This window comes from Symphalangus syndactylus, chromosome 11 (genome assembly GCF_028878055.3).
Source record: "Symphalangus syndactylus isolate Jambi chromosome 11, NHGRI_mSymSyn1-v2.1_pri, whole genome shotgun sequence".
NCBI lineage: Eukaryota > Metazoa > Chordata > Mammalia > Primates > Hylobatidae > Symphalangus > Symphalangus syndactylus.
The window spans coordinates 128,166,249-128,190,667 of record NC_072433.2 but is presented as its reverse complement, the minus strand read 5'-3'; the positions used below and the strand labels follow the sequence as shown (position 1 = coordinate 128,190,667).

Here is a 24,419-nt window from a genome sequence, read left to right as displayed (position 1 = left end):
CCTGCTGCCTGGTAAACAATCATGGCTGCCTTCTCCCTTGACTGTAAGTTTCCTGAGCCCTTCCGAGCCATGGTAAACTGTGAGTCAATTAAAACTCTTTCCTTTATAAATTACCCAGTCTCCGATAATTCCTTACAGCAATGTGAGAAGGGACTAATACACTACCCTACTGTGGGAGGCAGGCTATGCTTTATTCTCACTTGACCAAATAATTTTTTTGTATGTCTATTAATATGCCTTGAAGCCCAGTTTGAGAAATGTTTATCTAAAGTAATCAGCATAATTAGCAATTTTTTCTGTTTTTCTTTTTTGAGAGAGTCTCGCTCTGTCACCCAGGCTGGAGTGCAGTGTTGAGATCTTGGCTCACTGCAACCTCCGCCTTCTGGGTTCAAGCAATTCTCCTGCCTCAACCTCCCGAGTAGTTAGGATTACAGGTGCACGCCACCACCCCCAGCTAATTTTTGAATTTTTAGTAGAGACGGGGTTTCACCATGTTGGTCAAGCTGGTTTTGAACTCCTGACCTCCTGATCTGCCTGCCTTGGCCTCCCGAAGGGCTGGGATTATAGGCGTGAGATAGGCGCCTGGCCTATAATTAGAAATTTTACAAGGTACATGTCTATGTGGGGGGGTGTATGCATGTGTGTGTAAAGTAATTCTAAGCTCCACTGATCAGCACCCCCGTATAGCTCCAGAATATCTAGATAAGAAGCAGTCCTTCATGTCATAGTGAGAAGAAGCTAAAGAAGAAATCTTGCCAATAGACAGAGATGGGGGCTTGTCTGAGAAAGATGTCAGGATTGTAGAACACCTACTAATTGCCTCATCACCCTGATTCTTCCTCCCCAGGAGCGTGTCCACAATGCCTGTCCACTGACGAGATGCTCTGTGGAGAGGCTGGTCAGCCACAGAACCTGCTACTGGGACCTGAGACATGAAGGCTCTCAAAATCTGAACCCAGGACCTAGGAACTCTTGGAACAAGAGGAAATTATTCAGACCTGTGGACTTCACACTTTTTAAACAGAGCAGCACAGCCCTATTTACTAAATAAGCATTTGCTTGACACTCCCTTGATTAAAACAAAACAAAAAAGTAGGTTGCTCTTGTAGAAACAGGTGTGTCCTGCCCAGTGGACCTCCCATTTGTTTCTATCCTGATGCAGCCCAGAATGGCCTTTGAAAATATTTCTCTTGCTCAGCTCCCTCATTATAAAACTGGAAAACAATTGAATCCCTGAAACGCGAAGTGTCCTTTCAAAGCCACACCACTAAGTCTAGACAATTGTTCTTGTCGTCGCCTTGATGTGATTCAGAGTGACCATCAAAGGTGAGCTGTTTCCCGACAGCATACATCAGCCTCTTTATATCTCTCAGAAGACCCTCCCCCTTCATGAGTTCACAATCACTGTTTTTAACTCCCAGCTTAAGGAATCAGATTGAATTAGTTCTTTGTGTAATTCACCTGAGGAACACCTACTCTTTGTGACATCTCTGATTTCTGTGATCAACCCAACCACACAGACACTGGATGACCAACAATTGCCCTTCAACTCCTCCAGGGCACCTTAAGGGTAGGATGGGGTGGGGTGTGAAATTCCAAGACAAATGGAAAAAGGTGAAAATTGCTTTATCAGCTGGAAAGTAACTCAAGCTCCTTATCTTTATGGATATAACAAGAAACAGTCAGAGCAACCTCCTTTGGAACCCAGAGGTGAGTCCAAAAAGGAAACATACAATTGACTAACAGCCTAGTAGGGGATTCGGCCCGGAAGCTCACCTCTACCTGTGCCCAAGCCCTGCTCAGGTTCTTTTAAATGTCTTCCTACAAAAGTTGATCCAAAGGCTTAATGAACCAAAAGGCATTAAGAGTCATGCATGTGAATTATGCTACCCATTCCTGCTTCTTTAATTGGATGCAAATAACATCACCTGAGCTCCACATCCCAGGATCTGTCCGGCTCTTTGTCATGTGGCACTCTAAGCGCCTTGTTCCAAAGATCCTGGCAGGAGAGGAAGACATTAACTGTGAGATCTGCTGGCTTCTGCCAAAGTCACAAATGCTGGCTGTTAGGCCTATAGATAGAACGAGGGGTAATTTCATGCAAATGCTCTGTGCTATTCCCTGAGCTCCAAGATTAGAGTTGTCAGAAAATGTAAGTGTTCCTCCGGTTAATAAAACAAAGAACTAATTCAGTCTGATTCCCTAAGCTGAGAGTAAAAGACCAGCAATGGTGAACTCATGGAGGGAGGGTCTTCTGAGAGTGACGCTGGAAAATGCCCAACATGTGCCGAGGACATGATACCTGATAAGAGTCACGTGGACCACATCAGGGAGGTCGTCCAGGAGGCCTGCATGGCTTTTGGGACTCAGCCATCTCCTGGGCACCTGCTGGAGGTACAGGCAGATGTAACGGGCAGGAATGAACTTATGCGGCTACTTGGAGAACCATCCCATGTCAAGTCAAGGCTGCAGGATTTGAGAACAAAATATGAAACGCATGTGCAGAGGCATCCTCACTTTGTTTCTTTCCTCTCTCTCTAGGAAGGAGACACTTTGGTTCCTAGATGCATTCCTACTAGTTTCTTGGACACACATTTCATGTTTGTGTGGCAAATTATATTTGGTTATAGTCTCCAGAGAGCACTGACTTATTATTCCAACAGGGCACTTCTTGAAGATGATTTTAAATCTTATGAATGGTGTGTAGCCATGGAATGCTTCAGGATGGAAGGGACGACACAGGTGACACCATCCTCCTACTTACTGTATCCTAGGTACAGCACAGGAGTTGTGAGTCAGCCTTTGGATTTTCAGATTATAATTTTCAAACTCTCCTGAAGGATGTGTGATGGCTTTTGAGATAACACACACACACACACACACACACACACACGCCTCCTCCCTTCACCCCCCTCGATACAGTCAGCGGAATACAACTTAATTCGTAACTTTTCTAGAGAAAAAACAAACAAAATTGTTATTAAAATAAAGAGCATGATTAATGAGCCTAATTCGGGATTGGGACCAGCCTTTTCCCACTGGTTGTGAGACCCTGTGAAATCCCCTTCACCTCTCTGGGCAACCTATGTCCCACCTGTCCATTTAGGACAAAAATAATTCTACTTCATAGGCTAATTCTGAAGTGAGGTGATGCATATGTCTAGCATACAATAAATGCTCGATAAATTGTACTTACACTATTTTTCATGGATTTCTGATTAAAGCCCCCCAATGCAGCATTTTTTTTGCACACAGTAAACACCCTAAATTTCTCTATTATGTGGTATCAGTCCCCCACATCCACCTTCTGCAAGGGAAATTTCTTCCAAATAATGAAATGAGTCAAATGGGACAAGTTTTCTGTTTACCCCCCAGGATATATGTTCTGCTGTTTGAGATATTGCTTGTTTTGTTGGGGAAAGTTGTTTGTTTTTTGACAGTATAATACAAACCAGTAGATTGGCCATGCTCAGCTATATACATGGACGCGGTGAAGAAGTCAAATCAATTATTTAAAAAGTTTAGAGCATCTGTTCCCAGAAGAATTCCACCTACGGATACTCACCTTGCCTAGCCTGAGACCAGCCCCAATGGAAAACAGTATTTCATAATAAGACCATGGATTCATTTTGTCTTATGAGATAAAAGAGTATTTTATAAGTGAATTATATGTTATTTTATGAGGCTATTTCAAATAAGTAGAGCCAAGACTCACTGAAAATTTTGAATCCTCAGATGGTTCATACTCCTGTTAATTTAGAAGCGTTTAGAAGCCATGCACAAGTAGAGGATGCTTCCTTGCTAAGCACTCATGACCCTTGTCCAATACCCTTAAAAACAACTGTTTTCTATGTGGCACATATACACCACTGAATACTATGCAGCCATAAAAAAGGATGAGTTCATGACCTTTGTAGGGACATGAATGAAGCTGGAAACCATCATTCTGAGCAAACAATTGCAAGGACAGAAAACCAAACACCGTGTGTTCTCACTCATAGGTGAGAATTGAACAATGAGAACACGTGGACACAGGGTGGGGAAATCACACACTGGGGCCTGTTGTGGGGTGGGGGGGGGGGGGAGGGATAGCATTAGGAGATATACCTAATGTAAATGACGAGTTAACGGGTGCAGTACACCAACATGGCACATGTATACATATGTGACTAACCTGCACGTTGTGCACATGTACCCAAAGTGTAATAAAACACACATACACACAAACACACACAAAAGAAGACGAAAAACCAAAATGGCATAGTTGAGACTATGGAAAAAAAAAAACAACAACTGTTTTCTGATTTGGAGAATCAAAGAATCATTGCAAGTAAGCCCTCTGGTATAGATATTTTTGGAAGTGGCATAGATATTTTGGAATGTTTTCAGTGGGATAGTGTCCATTTTGTCCCATAAATTATCCCAACATATCTATGATGGTTTTAAGATTTAAAAATAAACCATAACTATAAGATATGAGTTCTAAATTTCTTTTCAAAGAATATGTTAGTATGTTCAATTCTTTGCCTTCTACTTCTAAACTTAACTTTCTCATAAAGCAACATTTTTCCGTTACCTACTCCACCCTGACTCATTCTGATCACTTGCTCCACCCTGACTCATTCTGATCACTTGCTGCCTGCTCTGCCTTGACTCCTGCCAAAGGACTCACTCCATCATTCTCTTTAAATTAGCCAGTCGGAATTAGTTCAGCCTGTGTGGTCTAACCCTGGCCAACAGGGGAACAACACAGCAGCAGGGGCCATGTGCATCAGGGAAAAGAACCCCTTCCCCTCACTTGCCCAAGTGTGCACTCACCATAGTTCCACCTGTAAGGGCGTACCCTTCTATATAGAAGTAACTTGCCTTGCGGAGAATTAAAAAGAAAATTTTATATTTGAGTGCTATTTCTTTTGCGGCACCGAAACTTTATATATAACAATAACTTCCTCCAACCCCTTCCATGCAGTTACTGGAATACACTTTGATTCCTAAGTTTTCTAAAAGAAAGGAAAGAAATTGTCCTCTATTAGGAATCCATGGGTGGTTTTACTGATTATCAAATCTCTAGAATAGAATGCAAGATTATAAGCAGACAAATCTTGAGCCGGACGGTATATGTTATTAAAATCAAGAGCATGATTAATTAGTCATTTACTCGGACTGATTTATCTTGTACCTCTCTCCACCGCCGTTAGAACTGCCTGCTGTGGACATCAGGTGTGCTGCTCTATTATGCATACTAATCAAAGTCCGCAGAAGCGCACATTGAGGGTGAATTTGAGCTCCACTGAACATCCATTTTAAAGAGCTGCATTTTATTAAATAGGCCTGAAGTCAAGAAGGCCATAAAACTGCAGAGGAAAAGGATAAACCAGTTATGGCTTAGTTGTCTCTCTTTCAAATGAACCAAGTGCCAAGCCTGCATACGTGGGACTCGTAGGCAGCCTTTCCAACCCATGTCTAAAAAAGAGAGTCTCATGTCTTCCCCTTCCTATTTCAACAATCTATCTTATGTCTCTCCATTTCAACTGCCAGCCCCGAACGCAGGCCCCCATCTCTCCCCTGAAAGACTGCAATACCCCCTCCCTCCTTCAGACTTCAATAGGCAGAGCAGATTTCTGACATGCACAGCTGATCATGCTACATTCTTTCTTACACCCGTGAGTGGGCCCCCATTGCTGCTAAGGAGTAGCCCTAACTCTCTGACTCCAGGAAGATGACTTCCATCTCAGCCCACAGCAGCCCTCCTGTCTCATTTCAAGGCTCTCTCTGGCCTCTTCAAGGTGCATCAGCCTCACTGCCCTTTGGGGAGAAGGGTCTAAAATGTTTAAAATTATTTTCTGCCTAAGGATTTTTCAGCTGCTGGTCCCTCGTCCTAAAATGCCACCCTGCTGTGCATCTGCCTGTTTAAGTCTGTTTTGCTTTCTCGTCGCCAGTTTGAATGTCACTTCTTCCCAGAAACCTCCTCTACTTCCCCTTCACCTCACCATAGAGTTACCTGCTCTCATGGTGCCCTGAAGTTTTCCCCATGACCCTTATCCAAAGTGTAATTAATTAATTTTATAATGAGGTATTAATGCTTCTTCCCTCGCTAGGTTCTAACCATGTGTGGGCAAGGACCGTAGGTATTCTGTGGACAGCTGTATCCTCAGCTCCTGGGACAATGTAGGGTACACAGCAGGCCCTCAATAAATGACAATAAATGTAGGGCACATAGCAGGCCCTCAATAAATGACAAGGATAAACCCTGAAAGCAGGGTATGGGGGAGAGCATCTGCTGTCCCTTCTTGCTGTGCACACACAGCTGGACCACATTTCCTCATTGCCCTGCCTGGTAGGTGTGGTCATTTGACCAAGTGATGGGGATGACGTCTGCCATTTCCAGGCACAGTCCATAACAACCTCTCCCACATGCTGCACTGTGATACTTCTACATTCTGGCTGACGGGGATGTCAACGTTTAAGGTCACTTTGAAGACAAGATGTTGAAAATGGCAGGGTCGCCCATCAGCCTGAGTTTCTGAGCAACTTCACAGAAGAAACACCCAGACTGGAAGTGCTGCTCTAGAGCTGTTGGGTAAGCAGGATAAAAACATCTGTTCTGTTAAACCACTGAAATTTGGGGGTGGATTTTTTTTGCTGCAACTTGGCTCATCTGAGCTAATACATTCGTATTCAAAACAAGCATTGGACAACAGTGAAAAAGGATAACTGCCTAGCCACACACACCTCCAGTAACGTGTAGAGCCTGAGGAGGTAGAAGAAAAAAACAAATTGAATTTCTAACATTGAATACTGTGAAGACATTAGTATTTTTTTCTTTTTCTATTTATCTCCATTTCTTTTCCTTCACTACCTCCATCTCCAAATCTCCAAAAATTATGCAAAGAGCCTGATTACCAGTATTCCCTTGTCAGAAGCCTGCTGCTGCCTCTGTTGTTTCTCTGTTCTTACATACTGCCCTAGTAATTCTACATCAAATCCTAGGTGTGGAGAAGCCCTTGTCTAGGAAGGGAGGACTTCCCAAAGCAATACATATGAAGTTGAGAAGTCCTCTCACTGAAATTAGAATCTCATTGAACAAGCAATTCCATTTAGTTCCGTGCAGGACTTACTTTGGCTCCAAGACAGCTCAGGGAGGAAAAGAATCACTGGACACATTTTTCAAAGGAGTAAAAAGTTTTTCTCTACATCCTCAGGGCTACTGTCACTAATCTCAGGACTGGGACCCCACCTCCTGGGGCTTGCCTCTCTGTGTCCTTGCAGCCCAATCTCTTGAATTCAAGCTTAGTGGAAGGCAGGCTCACACAGTTCTGCAAGCTTCTGCTGAACAAGTTAATCTAGCTGACTTGATGATGATGCAGCCGCTTCCATCATCGCAGAAAGCCTGATCAGTTGGCTGGTAGGAGCTTTGTGGCCAGGGAGCCCTCCCCTCCCTGCTAGCCTTGCTGGGACTGTGGAAACCTCTGCATTTATTAGGAGCACCTGCTCACGGAGCTTTGAGGCCTTTGGCCCTAAAGGGGAGGAGCTGAGCAGGTGTGGCTCCGAGTATGGATTGCCCATGCTCCTGGAAGACTGTTTCTTTCACAGGAAATGTCCCTTGGTGCCAACCCTGCAATAACAGAATGGAACCTTTGCTCACATTGAGCCACACCTGTTGTCAACAAGCATTTGCTTCCAATCTAGTTAAACTCCATGGGGGAAGGAGATGGTGTGGCTCCCAGGAATCGTTTGGCAATGCTGGGTTCACAGCACCTGGGAAAGCTCCACAAAGTCTATGTTCTTGTTTGGGAAGTGGAGTTGCCCCTAGTAACAGCTGCTGCATTTCAATAGAGACCTGGAAGCCTCTGGAAAGTCATAAAGACCTCGCCCAGCCCCCTGCACAGAGCTTAGGGCCAGGAACGTGGAGCTGAAACGCAGCCTGCTCCGCTCAGGATACCCGCAGTTCCACCAGCAGGAGCAGTAAGGCAGACAGGAGGCCGGATTCCAGCATGTGCTTGGTCAGGAAGCTGCTTTTATTGTTGGCATTTTGGTCTGGGTCAAAGATGTCAAAATGCATATTTAAGTGTCTGTGCCAATTAAATTCAAGTTTGCATTTTGATCTATCTCCTAAGATGTATTTATCTACCTATTATGCACTTGTTTGTGCATCCATTTGTTTATTCTTTTTTTTTTTTTGAGATGGAGTCTCACACTGTCACCCAGGCTGGAGTGCAGTGGCGCAATCTTGGCTCACTGCAACCTCTGCCTCCTGGGTTCAAGCGAATCTCCTGCCTCAGCCTCCCCAGTAGCTAGGATTACACGCATGTGCCACCACCCCTGGCTAATGTCTGTATTTTTGGTAAAGACAGACTTTCACCATGTTGGCCAGGCTGGTCTCAAACTCCTGACCTCGTGATCCGCCCACTTTAGCCTCCCAAAGTGTTGGGATTACAGGCGTGAGCCACTGTGCCCAGCCCATTTGTTTATTCTTTTCTCCTTTCTTCCATTCAAAACCACAGGCCCACCCTGAATCCCGGTTCTTGTGATTGGCTTTCTGAGCCCCTACTTCAGCTCCTGCCTGGTGCCCTAATAATATCACCATATGTTCTGCACCCTGGTAGAGGCACCCTCCTATATATCCATATTTCTACCAAACAACAAATGGGCATTTTAGGAGGAACTTCAAGTCTGAATATTCACCAGCTGCTTAATTTCCTGCTGTGATGTTCCTCACCCCTGGCTGGTTACTTCCACATTTACCACATATGACATTTAGGTTCACATGTGTGCCTACTTCTTTGAATCTTTCAGACACAGTAAACCATTCTTTCTTTAGAGTTCCCACAGCAACATGGCACAGTTCTCTGTAGGTGCACTGAGCAAACTGTTGTGTAATTTTGGATTTACATATACTCCTGTACTAGATGCTAAGCTCTTCAAGGACAGAACTCTGACTTATGTGTCTCTTTATTACCAATGCTTACAGTTTTGCCAACAGATTTTTGTTTAAGGATGAGTGGTTATGTGGATGGATATAAGGCTATATTGATGGATGAGAGGGGAGGTGAGTGGGTGGATATGTGAAAGGTTGAATAGATAGATGGACTGATAGGTAGATGAATAGGTGAATGGATGGGTAGATGGACAGATTAATAGGTGGATTGGTGAGTAAGTGGGTAGGTGGGTGGATGGATGGATGATAGATAAATGGGTGGGTGGATGGATAGGTGAACAGATGGGTGAGTGGGTAGATGGATGTGTAGGTGTGTGGGTAGCTAGACAAATGCATGGAGAATAACCTTAGCCATCAAATTGCCAATGTACACAACAAAAAAGCTTATTTGCATTAAGATAGCATTCAACTATCAAGCCCTTGAATAAGTTCACAAAACCTGAACCACCAGCAAGCAGAACAGTAGGCAGGACCCTTGTGGTCTGCATTTCCCTAAACCTGCACGAATATAGAGAATGCTGTAATTTCAAGCTACAGGCCACTTGCTATAATGTTTCCCTGTGGCAACTAAACAGCCTTGCCCCAGCAACAATCACATCTCTATTTCATTGTTTTAAAAAATTGCCTGCATATTAAAACCACCACTTTTATTCTTCAGAAATGATACCTCAAATGAACCTAGAGGCAATCTTCACAAGACACGCTTAAAAAAAAAAAAAAACACCTAGGGAAACAAGGAAGTCAAGCCTAGACCCCACTACCTTTCAGGCAACCTCACAGTCTCTCCAGACAGCAGGAGAAGAGGGCAACTCCCCCAAATCTGAGCCTGTTTCCAAGTCACAGTGATTTCCTCCCTCCAGTCCAGGGTTAGTCAGAAAATAAGGAAAAGTACACTACTCAGCTACTGTCAAATGTAGAATGAAACCTAACCCTTGTTTTTGTGTATCGGGTTATTACAGTTTTTATTACAACTACTGTGTTAGAGATGTCTTTTCTTCCTCCAAGATAACAGAACAATGAAACAGTATGAAAGAAAAAAGCTGTCAGCATGTGTAAAGTCACTCTGTTTGTTATATTTTATTTAAAAAATTAGCTAATCATGCCAACTGTAATTTTAGTAAGTTATTTCTAATGTAAGTTTATTAAACCATGAATCTTCCCTTGAGCTAAACTAATGACCACTATTAGGTATGCTACTCTATTTTAAATGGTCAAAATATTAAATGGGATAAGATGAAAATTACAGATAGTGATAATTACAAAATGTCAGCCTCACCTGGAATCAATTTACTAATATGTCAACTTGGGTGCAGAGGAGAAGAGTCAGTTGAAAATGTGCAGAAGGCACATTGCATGAGCTGCTGTCATTTATCCTTTGGGGACTGTCATGACTGAATATTTATATCCTCTGGTCTCATGCAGTCATTTCTACGCTGTTTGCTGCACCCTTTATCAGAGAGCAAGAGAGAGACTGGCAAGGAGAGGAAACTCTTCCACCTCCTTGAATCCCAGGTTCTTACTTGAATTTTTGTAGGGAGAGTGAAGACAGAGCTATCAAGTAAACCAATTTTGTTGTAACCATTTGTAGGTCTATATATGAGGGTTTTTTTCTTAAATATATAGTCCTGACCATTCCCCACCCCCATTCCTACAAGTGAGAAGGGAGCAGAAGTCTCTATAATGAGACTATTGCAGACATCATTGCTTGATTTAAGTCACAGATTTAGCTGTGCTTGTTTTGTTTAGCGAAATCACCTGTGTACCTGAAATCATGAGCAAAATGGATTTGCTCCTGGCACAAAAGGGCAGAGACTGCATCCCCTAACGTGTACCTGTCAAGGTAAGATGCAGTAATAGGATACACGTGTGCAGATGTATTTGACTTCTTGGGGGACTGATCAATTCTCAGGGGTTGTCAAAGTCACCTCTGTGACAAAATACTATGAGAGCCATGACCTCCGACCTTTCCCTCTACTTCAATTGTCTCTCTCGACTTCCAAAATCTTTCTACCACTATCTGCTACACAGATATACAAATGTATATTCACACAGCACAGACACACTGAAGCTCTGCATTTCTCTGTTGAAACAACTCTAACAATCTGGTTCTGGTGGAACAGAGTGTCCAGATAAACTATCCAAGGAGAGCTGTCGGTTACAGTTAAATTACGAGGTTTGTTTACATCTTTCTTTTGGCTTTTCCTGGCATTCTCTCCTGGCCCCTCTCCTTTGCCTTCTCCAGCTCTGCCCCTTGGAGCCACTGACCATCCCTCTTGGTTCACTCCCAGACCCTTCTCTTTTGCACAGTTGAGTTCAGATTGCTCTTGTCCCAAGGGAACAAGAATGTTTTCTACAGGACATCGGAGAATTGCTGTGTTAACAGCCCTGATTTAATGTGGGTGCTTGGACCTGCACAGAAATTCTCAAAGCGGCCTCTGCTCTTTCTGGTTGGATAGTTCTGTGAAGCGGCAAAGTGCACTGGTAGAGACCACAGATTCTGAAGTTGGAATGCCTACTATCTGTGTGATCTTGGACATGTCCCTCAACTTCCCTGTACCTCGGTTTTCTCATCTAGAAAATGGGGAAAATAGTACTTATCTTCTAAGGAGTAAATCTGTCAAGCACTTAGAAGGATATCTAGCATACAGTAACTGCTACTTACATATTTCTTACAATTAACAAATAGTTTCCAGTGGACTCATTACTCAAGCTTTACCCTTCTCCCACCCACCGTAACTTTACACTTCTAGGTTATCGTTCCTCTCTGCTGTAAGTCCAGCCATTTCTTTGCTTTCTGGGATCTCAATTCTTCCATCTGAGATTGATTTAATAGACACAGCAGGCTCCAGGGCTAATTCCTGATCATTTCCTTTCTTCAGACCAACACTTGTATTTAAAATTATCACAAATGAAAGACCAAGGATATTTCAGTTCCTAAGACTCAGCTAATCTAAGCATTTTAAATCCACCATGGAATTAAGGAAGGAGGTGGTGGTCTTTGCCAAGTTTTGTCTGTAAATGATTAAATAGGGGTTCCTACTGCCTTGTGTGCTTTAAAGCTGTTGTTCATAATGAGGGCTCTAGATAGGCATGAGTTCAACTCTACTAGTTTTAGGAAGAAAATGCATAGAATATCAATCACTGAGGAAGGAGATGTCTCCCTGCCAGCCATATCTAATAAATGCTGTGTAGTGAGAATAGATAAGGCAGACTTTTTTTTTGGATGTGATTCCAAAGGCCATTCCCAAAGAGAAGCTACAACAAGGTCTTAAGCAAAGTTTGCATCATCAATGAGTTTAAAACCTTCTATTCCAGGGAGACTACTTCAAAGGTCAACACTTATTTGTATAGAAAGGACATAGCGGCAGCGTGGAAATGCCCCCACCATCCAAAACTCTGTAATAAAATTAGATTCAACATCATGGGTCAAAACAGGTGGATGCAAAGTTATTTGAAAGAGAGGAAATATTTCTAAACCAGCACAACTTGACTAATAACCTCACTTTTTCAAACTGGAATGTCCTTATCACAGAAAAAGAGGTAACAGAGCATGCATGACTATTCAAGACAAAAGAGATTTTTCTAGAGAGACAATTCTACCCAGTAAAAGGAATTTGATACATCATTTTGCATTAAAATAATCACGATTCTTGGAGTAGGCAGTGTCTAGCTCCCAGTGACCCTGCCTCCTCATATGCATGTCCTTGCGTAATCCCCTCCACTGAGTGTAGAGTGAACTTACTGACTCGCTTCTAAAACATGGAAGGCAACAAAAGTGGCAGGGCATCTCTTCTATGACTGTTATCAAAAACGGTGGCTTCTGTTTTCCTGGCCCTCTGGCTTTCTGGCTCTTCTCACCTATTTTCTCTGATGAATCAAGTCGTCCTGTTGTGAGCTTCCCTCTGGAGATGTCCATAAGGCAAGGAATTAGGGGGTTCTTCCATCCAATAGCCAGCAAGAAGCAAAGCTCTCAGTCCAGCAGCCTGAAAGAGCAGAATCCTGCCAGCAATCCCATGAACGAGCTCAGGAGCCAACCCACGCCCAGCCAAGTCTTAGGATGACTGCTGCCTCAAGCTGACACCTTGACTTTAGCCTTGATTATGGCCCAAAGACCCAGCTAAGCTGCACCCATATTCTTGCTGCACAGAAATTGTGGAATAATAAATATGGTTTTAAGCTGCTAAGTTTTGGGGTGATTTGTTATGTAACCATAGATTACTAATACGGATATATTATAGACCATGGTACAGAACTGTCACGAAAGACAAGGCCTACTGCATCTACCTGATGTTTCACCTCAGGCCCACCCAGGGGCATAACTGTTGGAAACACCATTCACAAAGACCACAATGTGGAGTTATGCAAAATTAAAGCCCTGTGACAATATTGATGTCAAATTCCAAGTCCCCAAGGGAACTGGGTTTGGTTTTCTACAGCATATTCACTATCTGACTCACATCAAGTCTCACTTTCTTGATCCTCAGTTAATCTTCTATAAAGCAGCTATAAGAATCTTAACTTTTGAGCACAGTGGCTCATGCCTTTAATCCTAGCACTTTGGAAAGTGGAGGCGAGAGGATTGCTTGAGGCCAGGAGTTGGAGACCACTCTGGGTAACACAGTGAAATGCTATTGCTACAAAAAAAATAAATAAATAAACTCAGCCAGGTGTGGTAGTATATGTCTGTAGTCCTAGCTACCTGGGAGGCTGAGGCAGGAGGATCATTTGAACTCAGCAGTTCAAGGCTGCAGCAAACTATGATTGCATCATGCCACTGCACTCCAGCCTGATATTGTGGGAAATGTAAATGAGATGTCTGTGAAAAGCACAGTATGTGGCACATGGCAGGAACTATGAGCTTGAGGACTCTGAATGTCTAGCTTCCACCAGAATTTCCAGGGCTTTGGTTCTGTGCAAAATGCTGGAACACCTAGTTCTCTGTCTTCACCCCAGGTTGAAGTGCAACCTCCCATCTCTTTCCGGTGGGAGAAGAGAGGGATGAAGCCACCTCAAATCAGTTCTGCTTTTCCAAGGTGGTTCCCCCATTAAGTACTAGGTTTTTAATCTGGAGAGAAAACTGAACCCATAGTCAACCCATGTAGGTGCAATGAAAACAGAAAACAGAACATGCGTTTAACTTCCTCATTCAGTTAAATCCAGCACTTCCTAAAATAAATAGTGACAGCACTGAGATTCTTATTTGAAAAGAAGGTTCATATTTGCAGGTTGTCTGCACATTGTAATACTTGCCAGTGTGTCCAGCTGCTCTCTTTGTGTCCCATTTACTACAGTCATAACTACAGATTCAGAGACTCCCACTAAGCGTGGCTGATTATTAAAAATAATAAAGCACTCCAGCTAACTGACCACCAACTCTGCACTGGGTATTTTTGCATGCAGGCCTTGATGTTCTCACAAAAGCATATGGCATAGATAGTGCCTTTTGTTTTCTTTTATCTTTTCTTCCCCTCCCTCCCTCCCTTTCTTCCTTTTCTTTCCTTCCTTCCTTCTTTATCTTCCTTCTTTTTCTTCCCTCTTCTCCCTTCCGCTCTTCCTTAATCCCTTCCTTCATTCCTTCCTTCCTTTCATTGACAGTCTTGCTCTGTTACCCAAGCTGGAGTGCAGTGGCAAAATCATGGCTCACTGCAACCTCTGCCTCCTGGGTTAAAGCGATTCTCATGCTTCACCCACCCAAGTAGCTGGGATTATAGGCATGCACCATCTACGCTCGGCTAATTTTTGTATTTTTAGGAGACAGAGTGTTTTGCCACATTGGCCAGACTGGTCTTGAACTCCTGGCCTCAAGTGATCTGCTGGCCTCAGCTTTCCAAAGTGCTGGGATTCCAGGTGTTAGCCACTGCATACAGCCTGATAGTGCCCTTTCTTACTGCTCGTTTCATACTTCCATCCATTCACAAAAAAAGAGCCATCAGTATGCATCCTAAGCAGAGTAGAGTTTCAGAATAGGACAAAGGATATTTTCCTCACCATGCACCCAGGCAAATTAATATTTTTGCAAGGGTGTACACTATGCCTGGCCCTGTGCTCAGACCTTTACCTAACTGATCTCAGGGAGGCTGTAATGTGTATTAGTTAACATCATTAATTGAGAAGACAAAATGCCTGCGTTTCACTTTTTGCTCTACCACTTAGCAGTTAGAGAATCCCGAGTATATTACTTAACCTCTCTGAGGCTTAGTTTCCTCCGCTATAAAATGGGGAGTAACAGAGCAGCTTTCCCATAGCATTGACATAGAGATAAATGAGCCAACAGGTTTTAAACGCTTAGCTCATCTTTCCAAGGTGTCAATAAATGTTAGTGATTTAACCCTTGATACAGCCTATGGGGTGAGTGTGATCCCGCACCATTTTAGGTATGAGAAAAGTAAAAGTCAGAGAAGGTAAATAACTTCCCCAAGCTCATACACACAGCTGGTAAGTAATATAACCGGACTTGATATCCACACATGACTATTCAAAACAATGGTTACTTTAGTGTATTAGGAGGCTCCGCTGACTTTCTTGCATATTATGATTACAGTGACCCCATTTTGACTATTTTCTGAGTGCCATATACTGTGCTAAGAGCTTTACATGCATTTACCTATTCACTCTCTCACAACTATATACAGTAGGCACAACTGTCATCCTCATTTCACAGATAAGACAGCCGAGGTATACACAGGTGCTCACAGTCCCAAGTCAGTGGTAGAGACATCTGCTCTTCACCGTACCCTATTCTACTCTCCTTCCAGCATGTAGGAGGATTCCAGTCTCTAGGGCCATTAGGTAGAGTCCTGCAACCCGATCTTGCTCCTGGGCTGCAGGTAGAACTGATCCATTTTATTTCCAAGTCAAAGCATTTAACCGCCAAGATTCTCCAGCATTTTTATTCCTCAGCTGCAGCTATAGGAACAGCTTGTTTGGTAACAGAGGAGCCATAGGAGGAGATAGCCCAGCATGCTGCCCCACCAGGTGCAGGAACGCACCCTGACCAGGGGGCTTCTCATGAAGGAGAACTAAACCCGCTCACAGGCTCTGAGATCTGTGACTGTTGATGAATGCAGCAGAGCCTCACCTATCCTGGTGGATACAGTGAGCACACAGAATTTCCAGAATTTAAATCCTAGAAAATGAGCACCATAACTTTAACACAGGGTGATGGTAAGAATTAAGTTATGTCAGATAAAATCTGTATGAAAGGACATAGCACAGAGATGAGCACAAAGAAAATGTTCAATAAATGCTTGTTGAATGAAAGAATTCTTTTTCTGAAGGTCAAGATTGAAACCTCCTAAAGAATACACAGTAGTAGACCCTGACACTAGATAGTGCTTCCTCTGTGTCATGTATATTTCTCTGGGCTTCATACATGCAGACTCACTTATTTCTCACAATAACCTGTGAGATAGCTACTGTAAGCATCCACAATTTACAAATGGGGAAACCAAGCCATGTAGAAACAACAACAAAAAAAATGAACTGAAGTCATATAGATGTAAATCGAAGAGTTGGGTCTCCAACCCAGGCAGTATGACACCAGAGCCCGTATTCTTTTTTTTTTTTTTTTTTAAATCACTGCTTCAGTCAAGGGAAAAGAGCCTATATTCTTAACCACTGTGATGCAGCTTCTCTGTTGGCAACTAATTAGGGAAGCACATTTTTTTCTTTTTTAAAGAGAACTCCAATGATGAGTAGTTAGTAAAGAAGAACAACATTGGCTGGGCACGGTGTCTTCCTCCTGTAGTCCCACCACTTTGGGAGGCCAAGGCAGGTGGATCACGAGGTCAGGAGATTGAGACCAGCCTGGCCAACATAGTGAAACCCCGTCTCTACCAAAAATACAAAAAAATCAGCCGAGGGTGGTGGTGGGTGCCTGTGATCCCAGCTACTCGGGAGGCTGAGGCAGGAGAATTGCCTGAACCTGTGAGGTGGAGGTTGCAGTGAGCTGAGATCGCGCAATTGCACTCCAGCCTGGGTGACAGTGTGAAAGTCCATCTCCAAAAAAAAAAAAAAAAAACAAAAAAAAGAAGAAGAAAAACAATATTCACTTCACAGATAAATTAAGAAAAAGAAAAAAAATGCAATGTTGGGAACATAAGGGAAGATTTATTTTCAGTTTGCTTCAGGTCAGTTACTTCATAATGGTAACTGAACACACATACATACGAATGTACATACCTAGAGGAAAATATAAAATGAATTGGAGACTGGTGACACTTGAAAGGTAGCTCTAGACTGTACTGTTACAGCATAAAACACACGACAAAAGCACCTGAAATACAAAGCTGAGACCTACCTAATGTTCAAAGGAAACTTCCAGACCTACCTCCACTATGTCAAAGGGACAAGTCCACCTATTATTTCCTCCTTCAGGACTGTTTATGTCAGGGGATCCCTGGGGGCCCAGAAGTGGGAGCAGGGCAGGGGTGGTAGCCTTCCACTTCCAGACCCTTCATATGTCCTTGCTGCTGGCCACTACATCAATCCACGGATGGGCAAGCCAGAGAAAGGAAGGAAGAACTTTCACAAAGCAGTGGCTCTTATGGCAAAGGAAACCACAAAGAACAAGAGGAACATTTACCTCTCTTACCACAAAAGAATGCACACAGCCTGACTGCTAATGATTCTGCTGGCTCAGCCCCATGTCCCAGGTTTGTTCTGCCTTTCTCAGCCTCTGTATCCTTTGTTTTGGGCCAGCCTGGAGCTGATTCTGAGAGATGAAAGGAGTGTATCCAGACCTCCATCCCTCGATGAGATTTGAGTTCCATCCTTTCCACACCAGGAGGCCCAGCTACTGATTCTGGGCTCCTGTGCCCTCTCTACATGTTTATTTTTTTCCTGATAACCAGATGGTTAAGCCTATAATCACGTAAAATTAGGTTACTCCCACGTCATCCTGATGGCCACTGAAGCAACCTATGCCCCCACAACGATGTGTACTCAGTTCATAGGAAGTGGGACCTATTCTGTCGAAGTTATTCAATCTTTGCATTTGGAGTCAGACTGAATGGATTCAGAGCTCAGCCCTCCCACTATGATGTTAGACATATTACTTTACTTCTCTAAATCTCAATTTTATCATCTGTAGAAGAAGGATGACAAAGATGATAATGATAATTAGACTGAGGATGATGATGATGAAATCTACCACCCAGGGCTCCTATGAAGATTAGCCAAAGTAACGCATCTAGCTCAGTGCCTGGCAGTGCAAGTATTCAGTAGCTTAGTTAGCTATTTTAATCTCAGTTATTTCTAGGTTTTTTCTGCCTAGCATGTCTCATACCCAGGCCACCTCAGGTTGAGAGACCTTGCTCTGAAATCCTGCAGCTTCCCCTCCTTCTCACCAGTTTCCTTTTTCTCACACACCTCTGCCTAGCCTGTGTGGGCAGGGGCAGGTTTCCTACCACACTGCAGCTGGTATACATGAGTGCTGCAGCAGATGCTGTCCCTGCCCCAACCACATCCCCTAGGTTTTCTTTGCCATTTTACGGCACACGGACTCCCAGTGTGCTTCCATTCCCAAAGGCCAGCAGCTGCGGTAGTATGCCAGTAAATATTTACTAAACATGTCTGGGTGGAGGGAAGGGAGCCCTAATTTGTAATGTTGGCCAATTTCCATGGTGTAGATACACTCACCATGGCTGATTTCAAGCTGTCAGTGGGGTCAACCAGATTGCAAAATTCCTAACAATTTAACATCCAGCTCTTCCAAGCCATTGCTAACCAACACTAGCACGTCAAGGGCATCTGTGTCTTTTTCCAAAAGGCTGCATCTAGGCTAATGGATCTGCTTTGTCTGTATGCATGAAGTACAGAAGCATCTGACAACTTGTGCCCCTGCCTGCCCACTATCCCAGCAGCCTTTAACCAAGGACTTGTGGGTCAAGAGGTATAAATACTCAAGTTGCCTTGCCCCAAAGGAGCCAGCACTGAAGTGCAAATCACATCATTCCCAGTATCCCTGGAAGATGAGGCCAAAGTTATCTCAATGGGACTTCGCTTGAGATGACACCCTTGCTCAGTTTCCCTCTTGCCAAACTAAGTTCGCACTTCCCTATACGTTTTTCCTAGCAACCTTTCTGATACATCACTTTCACACAAATTTTCATCCCAGGACCTTCTTCTGGGGAACCAAACTTAAGGCAGCACTTAAGAGTTTGCATTCTAAAGCTGGACAGACCTGACCTGAAATCGTGATTCTGATACAAGCTGGTGGACTGGGGAAAGTTACTGAAACTCTCTGAGCCTCCGTTTCTCCATGTCCTTTGCCCCACTGTCTCCACTTTTGGGGAGGAAGAGTCGTTGAGTGCACAGGTGTGGTGAAGCGAGCTGTAATGCTGATGGCAGAATAGATTAATAGCCCTTTACAAATGCTATCAAGCAGCCTCTACTTAGACCCTTGCAAACACCAGTCATATTGGGCCCAATGGTACCAATTTAATACATCCTTTCTAAACAGAGAATCCCAAACTTAGAAAGTTTATGTACACAGATAACCAGTTTAGCCCAGTGCTTTGTATATAATTGACATATAATACATTTTAATTAATTGAAAAGTCAAACTACTATTTATCATTGTAAAAAACTGGAAAGCACCTTGATTTCAGTGAACACAAAGGAAGAGCTAAATATTCTGGGGTTGACTTGTGATAAACAATTTACGCAATGTTAAAAATTATGTTTGTAAAAAATTATAAAACAATATAAAAGGGTTTATGAAGTATAGTCAAACAAATTTTAATTTATGCTAAAGTCACAACTTAATTTTTAAAAAATATACACATAAAAAATTGGAACAACTGGGCCAGACGTGGTGGTTCACGGCTGTAATCCTAGCACTTTGGGAAGCCAAAGCAGGCGGATTGCCTGAGCTCAGAGCTCAGTAGTTCAAGACCAGCCTGGGCAACGTGGTGAAATCCCGTCTCTACTAAAATACAAAACATTAGCCAGGCATGGCAGCGTGCGCTTTCAGTCCCCGCTCCTTGGGAGGCTGAGGCAGGCGAATTGCTTGAACTTGGGAGGCGAAGATTGCAGTGAGCCGAGATCACGCCACCGCACTCCAGCTTGGGCAACAGACTGAGACTCTGTCTCCAGAAAAAAAAAAAAAAGAAAAAAAAAGGAAATATAGGAAATAAATGTGCCACAATAATACTGAACTAAAATATGTATCTCTAAGCCGAAGAATATTATGCAGTAATTGAAAATTGACTGCTTAAAAATCATGAAATGACATCTATGGAATGTCAATATAACTCAAAGCATAATGATTGAATATGTAACTATATAGATTAAACTTATGATGATTTTTTAAGCAGGATAGTGAATACATGATTTTTGATGAGTCAAACTATAAAAAAATAAACCAACCACTTGAAAATGTATGCATAAAGGAAAAAGACTATATAACCAAACTGTTAAGAACGATTATAATTGGACGGCAAACTTTGAGCAATTTTCTTCCTTTTCCTTTTTTATGTTCCAAATTTTCTCTAATTAAGGAGAATTACTTTTATAATAAACAGAATTTTTGATTGATTGGTTGGGTAAGAACAGTGCAATGTGCACAAACACACACACACACACACACAGATGAAATAACAAGGAAAGCAAGGCAGAACATTCCTATTCGAACACTATTCTCTAATACTTTCCAAATTTGTTTTCTAATAAGACCAAATCACAGCCATGTTCTGTGGCAGTTACCAGCCTGAGCTAACTAAATAATCTGACTCAAAGGAGAACTTCCCAAGCCATAGACAGTTGTGCTTCGGCTGACATCCAGCTCTGGCAAAATTAGATGGAGACAGCAGCTGGGTGGTACCGTACACAATTCAAGAACAGGGAAATCTAGAACTCTGCTTATTGAAAATCCAATTCACTTATCTTTGTCTGTGCCGTGTGCACCATGCATTCATGGGCGCGTGAATCTCACCCTTGAAATCAAATTTCCTCTCTGACTTACGCTGTCACATTTCATAGGTTTAAGTCCATTGTTTCCAACTGAATTTTGCTTTTTAATTGCAATGCATCAGGTAAATGTGTTCTTGCTGATGCATTAGAAAAGCCAGGTCAATGGAAACACATTGATTCACCACCTGGTGGGTACGTGTCTTTCTGTGAATAATTTGTCATTTGCAAACATAAAGGAAAATCTAGGGCATCATGGAATTGCTCCTCTCCTCCTCCATCAATTCCTATCATGAGAAAAGTAGCATTCATCCTGGGTAATATTCATTCACTTATATGTAGGGTAGCAACAGGAGACATAAATGTCAATAGCCACTAATGTCCTCTTCAATGTTACCATTCTCCAGAATTAGAGGTTCAACTTGGCCTCCATAAAGAGACAGGTATCAGCCTTTATTTCTTCTTCTTCCCTGATGCTGAGGCCATGAAGCCTTTTTAATACCCTATTTTCTAACACAGGAGGATACAGTATATAAAACCTGCCATCTGGCTCTTTCTTTTTTTGATGAAGCCATTTACATTTTCATAGTATAATTAGGATTGCACTGTGACTTGTCAATATTCTTCTGCCACGGCATCAAATCAGAGTTTAAGTATACCTGCAACTTTGATGATTTATTTGTTGCAGAACGCTTTCAAGCACTAGTGAGGGATAATTACCAGGGAGATTATTACAAGGTGTTGGGTTAATTAAATATGATAAAGCCATTTGCCTGTGACATGATGGGTCTGTTTCGATCTAAATGATATAAAATGGTTAGACTCATCGAAGACAACATGATGACCTCACAGAAGATTATACCTAACCAAAATAGAATCCTGCTAATGATGTTTCAGAATTTGATGTTCTATCTCAATCTTGCTAGCTGTCTTTTTAATCAGAGAGATGCCATTACAATGATTATTCTTGAACATTTGTGCCCAGCCCTCATGAGAAAGCAAGAGACCTGCTAACTAACTCAAAATGTTTGCAAAATACAAAATATTAAAAGTGTGAAAGGGAGCCTGCGGACACAGAATTGCTTCTGATCTTCTTTGCTGGGCTAAATCAGAGTAAGTCTTAACTGAGGATGGTCTGCTGGGTTAGACAGCTAAGAAACAATAAGACATCAGAGCCTGATGTTCGGTGGCTGCTGAACAATATCCTTCAACCATTGGAAATGTTGCCGAGCTGTAAACAGACCTAAGCACTGGGCTGGATGATCCTGAAGCCCAGCTCTCCTAACCTGCACCAAAGATTTTGAGATAGGGATAAAGATTTCTATTTTAATTCCAGAGCAGCAAGAACAGAGATCAAGACTATACCATATTTTTGAAGATATAAAAAGCACCTTATACCATGAGGATTAATAGCTGGAAGCTACCATGCTGTGGTAGTAAAATGGCAATAAAATGAACACAGTCCTTATTGCCTAACCTCCATTTCCTTGGGAAGGCCACGTTGACAGACACAAATTCTGCAAAAGCTGTAGTGGCTGAAATGGTCAATTCAGTAAAATACTGCAGTAAGCCCAGTCCCACAATATCAATGAAACTAATTGCTAAAATGATTGGCCAGGTGAGAAGCATCATTATCAACTAGCAAGTATCTATCAGCACCTTGCACAATCAGGCCACTGCAGGGAACAAAATAAACAAACACCTTATGAAACTTTACTCCTGTCAATAGTAAGACATGAACTTGCAATTTAGTTGAGAAAATTAGGCGTATGTTGCATGATTGTGTAGCATTCCCACCAGCCACAAGGTGCGTCTCTCATGACTTCATGTTTAGGCTTCTTCCACATGAGAGCAATCACTCCTGACAGATTCCCTTCCCTTCTTCACTTCCTCCCTCTTGAATCTTTAGCCTCAACCCAAGGCACACCCATGACTCAGGGATGATCCCCTTGGCTCTTTCCCCATCACTCCTCACTCTTCGCTTCTCTTTGAGGACTTCCAATGGTCACTCTAGATCCACTCCTTTTGGCTCGTGGGGTGAAGAGTACCTGTGGTCTAGCCCCTCCCTGGAAAGCTAAGCAAGCACATGGACCCTCAGTACCAGTCCTCCCACCTAACTCTTCGTTAGTTTATGACCAGGAGCTGATCACTGATGACAACATCAACAGTTACTGGGATGGCAATCCAGTGTCCAAAGGAGAGAGAGCTCAGGCAGAAACCCAAGGGAGTCAATGCAGACTTTGGAAAAGTTTAGGATTGCAGCTGATCCCCAGAGGAAGGGCAGCATATGAACAGACAGAGACCAGGGAGTAGTGGAAAGAAAGAACATGAGCAAAGGCACTATGCAGGGCAAGTTAAAGGGGGCAGGGACCAGGAGCACACAATGTGTTTGGCACAGGGAATTTAAATCTGGCATCAAGGTGAGTTAGGCTTCTATAAACACAAAAATATTTGTTTTTCCCGATTCAGAAGCACACTGGTGCAACAACATGCAAGGATCCTAAAAACAACATGTTGAGTGGAGGAAGCCTTACCTAAAAGAGTATGTGCTGCATGATTCTATTTATATCAAGTTCCAGAGCAGGTAAAACTAATCCAAGATAGAAAACAATCAGAGCAAGGTTTGCTGTGGTAGGAGTCAGAATTGACTGGGAAGAGGCTTGAGGGAACTTTCTGGAGTAATTCTGCATTTTGGCAATGCGTTGGGTTACACTGATGTATGTATTTGTTAAAACTCAGAATACACACTTAAGATTTATGTATTTCACTGTGTGTAAATTTTACATCAAAAGAGAAACAATATGTAAGCAAATATTGAACTCTACTGAATAATATGCATGCTGAAGTATTTAGAGGGAAAGCATATCTACAATTTATTTTGTAATGTGTCCAGTTGAAAACATGAGGTAGATTAGTGGATGGATGGGAGACGCACAGAAGGAAAGATAGGTGGTAAAATGAGTGGATTAAATGGTAACGGTAGAATCTAGGTGGTGGGTACATGGGTGCTCACTGCAAAATTAAACTTTACGTGTAAAAAATTTTATAATAAAATATTATTTCTAAAAATATTGTATGTTGGGTACAAATACATCTTCAATATAAGGTCAATATTATATTTTATATTTTATAGTATATAGTCAAGGGACATCTCATATTTTGCACTGAGGAATGCTGAGAAGAAAGCAATTTGGGGGGAATTTAATCAGATATATTTATTTGGATAATGATATACAGGAATATATTGGATAATGATATATGGTAAAGACATAAACAATGAGGGTTACTATTATTATGATAGAGTGGCCACTATCTCTGTGTGAAGCATTAGGCATTGTCTCATTTAGTCCTCACAAGAGCCTCAGGACAGAGATAATAAAGCTCTATAGATTAACTGCTTTGTTCCGAGCTAACCAGGCAGAAAGGTATACTGCCAAAATCAGGATTCAAACCCAGGTCCAATTGATCCAGAATCCATGTGGCATCTTTGCACTTTGTCACAATACTCTACAGTTATCCTTGGCAAGGTAGAATATTCCCCAGCCTCAGATCACTCCTCCATTTTCTTCAG

At 42.5% G+C, this 24,419-nt stretch overlaps 1 protein-coding gene and 1 long non-coding RNA gene across 4 annotated transcripts in view; both read right to left on the bottom strand.

Moving 5' to 3' along the window:
* Positions 1–17,438, bottom strand: part of LOC129493484 (uncharacterized) — a 57,076-nt gene extending 39,638 nt beyond the window's left edge. The window contains exon 1 of the long non-coding RNA XR_008661152.1: positions 17,268–17,438. This is a non-coding gene — a long non-coding RNA (uncharacterized lncRNA). The remainder of the gene's footprint in view (positions 1–17,267) is intronic.
* The window catches only part of CDH13 (cadherin 13), a 1,187,225-nt gene that overhangs the window by 1,016,258 nt on the left and 146,548 nt on the right, over positions 1–24,419 (bottom strand). The window lies entirely within an intron of this gene.